Source organism: Notothenia coriiceps, unplaced genomic scaffold, assembly GCF_000735185.1.
Source record: "Notothenia coriiceps isolate Sejong01 unplaced genomic scaffold, NC01 NC01_scaffold00023697, whole genome shotgun sequence".
NCBI lineage: Eukaryota > Metazoa > Chordata > Actinopteri > Perciformes > Nototheniidae > Notothenia > Notothenia coriiceps.
In genome coordinates this window covers 1-3046 of record NW_011356398.1, presented here as the reverse complement: position 1 = coordinate 3046, position 3046 = coordinate 1, and the positions used below count along the sequence as shown (strand labels likewise).

At 35.3% G+C, this 3046-nt stretch overlaps 1 long non-coding RNA gene across 1 annotated transcript; it reads right to left on the bottom strand.

Annotated features, from left to right (window-relative positions):
• Positions 1–248: 248 nt before the first annotated feature.
• Positions 249–1589, bottom strand: LOC104954730 (uncharacterized). The gene is made up of 2 exons (XR_799369.1): positions 1352–1589; positions 249–932 (listed from the first exon to the last, which is right to left on the bottom strand). It is a non-coding gene; the product is annotated as an uncharacterized lncRNA (long non-coding RNA).
• Positions 1590–3046: the final 1457 nt, after the last annotated feature.

The window sequence follows — 3046 nt, the reverse complement described above, 5'->3', positions numbered from 1 at the left end:
AGGTTTGACATTTGACTTCAGGATTCCTGCATATACCCTGTTAATGTGATCGACTGATTCTCTGTATGAAAGGTGTGTTTTATTAATTACATTAAAGTGTAGTGTAATAATATATATTTGAATAATCAATTAGTCTTTTGGTTTATGTGAGGACAAAAAACGGAAATACCTTTTTCACATCACTAAATTGAATGTTATTAGTGCTCTAAAAGTGTTCAGTCCTTTTTTTAATGAACATGAGTCAAAAGAAAATGTGAACTTATTTTATTAATTCAAAACAATTATACATATTCTCTTTATATAGACTTTAGAGCTGCAACAATAGTACTGTTGTCCTTTAATGTCTTGTTTACAGTCATCATTAGCATGTTCTGCAATTCAAACCCATCTATGAGAAGACTGCTGTTAAGAAACCAAAAGAGCTGTGGGTTTCCCAAGTTGGGTAAAGGTTGTCAAATACAGGTTTCTGCTCTCGAGTGCAAAGGCCAATCATACAATTTGGAAACAAACTAACTAGCTTTTTAAATGACAGCTGTCATTTCAAAAGCTAAAGTTTTGATTTGGAATCAATGGATTGGAAACACACAAGCCACTGATACTCAATCAGAACTCAAACACTAGTATTACATATATGTTCAATTAGATTGATCTTGCTTTGTAATCCAACTTGTTTACAGAAATATTTACTGCTGGAAGAGTGCATGTCTGGAAAGAAATAATCCACCATGTACATTTTGATACAAATTTGACTCATAACTTTCCATGTGGAACCTTTTCCCCTCTCATAGACACCCACAGGTCTTAACCACCATGTTGCGGTGTTTTTTGAGGATGACGTTGTTGTTGTCGTCGTAGAAGAGGACGGAGATGGGGCTGAGCTTGGTGGGGGCGCAGCACGCTTTAGGAACCTCGTCCGGCTTCAGCAGGTGGACCTGCAGCAGAGAGGACACAGTGATTAACATACAGGTATTTAACCAAACCAAACCATATGACTGATATGTTTTATTCAGTTTGGTGGCGAGGTATGTTTTGGTCAGGATTCCCGAGTAACACTATATAAACAATATTGTGATTTAAAAATGTATCAAATGTTGGTCTAAAGTCACCCTTAACTAAAGCTGTCAAATGAATGCTTCTCAGTGTCAATTTTGTTTTGATGTACAGTCCTTTTTTAAATATGAATTATCCCCAACACTCGACACAACATTTTATAACAATTCAAGAAAACAGCATTAAAGGGTATTACGTCTAGAGCATACATAAGAACACATGTTTACTTCTCATAGAGTATTGTAGTATGAAGTCATTAATGATCAACTTTCAAATCGAAGTGTGTGTTGGCTGTACTGACCACTTGCTGGATGAGCGCGTGGTTGGTGGCGTTCATGCAGGAGCCCAGAGGGTAAAAGCACTCTCCGTCACAGTAGTAGGCTGAGTATCCAGTGGGGGCCAAGACCCAGTCCTGAGCAGAACCACAAGAGTCTAGTTACAGGCAGGGACATCACCACAACTATCCAGTGAACTATTACCACTATATAATATGATTCAATCAAGGAAGAATCAGAATGGCAACTATCAGTAAGACATGGATAAGTATTTTCGACATACTATGTTGTTTTTTCTGGTGTTTTCGACATACTATAAACTCTGTAGCTTTTTCTGATATGGTATTTTCGACAAACTACACTTTTTTTTAAAATGATATTTTCCACATATTATATTATGTGTTTTTTAATGATATTTTTTATAAACTATACTATGTCGTTTTTAATGATTTTTTCAACATACTATACTATGTCGTTTTTTAAATTAATGAAACATTATACTTTGTCGTTTTTATAATACAATAATAATAATACATGAGACTTGGCAGCAGTAGAGCAGAGGGGGCGGGTGGGAGTGTGTCTGGAGGAGGTCAGTCAGGTAGGATGGGGCCAGGTTATGGAGGGCTTTGTACGTCATCAGGAGGGGGGGCTGGGGAGCCAGTGGAGCTTGATGAGGGTGATTTGTTTATGATATTTTCGACATACTATACTATGTCGTTTGTTTCTGAAATGTTCAATAAACTATACTATGTCGACTTTTATGATATGTTCGGCATAGTATGTCGTTTTTTTCTGTTATTTACAACATTCCATGCTACAATGTTTTAGGATGTTTATGCTAACATAGCATTTCAGTTACTTGTACTCTGTGCGATGTCAATAAAGTTGAATTTAAGGTTGTTTTTGATAAATGTTCGATTATGTAATTTTTTCTGATATTTTCGACATAACTTTACGTTTTCTATATATTATACTGCATTTTTATGTCTCATTATTTGAACACTGTGCAATGACAGAAAGGTTACCGTTGGTTTTTCAGAAATGTTTAACACGACAAGTTAAATCTAATCTTATTTTGTCTATTATCCTTTTGACCTTTTCAGCAAACCATACAATGACGGTTTTTTTCTGATGTTTTCAACATACTATGATAATATCTCTGATATTTGTTACATGATGTTCTATGTAGTTTGTTCTGAAGTGAGTTTATGATCATTTGGAATTACTATAATATGCCTTTTTGTTATATTTTCAACATACTTTAGTGAGTAATCTTATGATTTTTTTCCAAGAGTTTTTCCAGAGACCCACCCATTCATGTTTGTCCTCTGTGGAGCACATTGGGGTTTGGTCCATTACTTTGAGGTTATACATGCCACAGCATTAAGTCCAATTGTACTTCACAGAGGACATCCTGGGCTTTTCAAACTTATGACATATGTGGGGGTGTGGCTTTGAAAAAGATAAATTCATTGTATTTTATAATGGCGTCCATCAACACAAGCACTATTTATAGACAGATAAATGGTAAGCTTGTAATGTTGTAATTACCAGTGTTGTGAGTTCAATAGTTTTAATTAATTATAGTAAGGGAACATCTTAGGAGTTAGTGTAGTGAGTTTTCAGAGCAGTCTAATACTTATTTGACCTAAAACTAAATGTTGTTATGAATGTCCTCTGAGGAGGACATGGGGATTTGCTAACTTTTTATTTCCCCCATT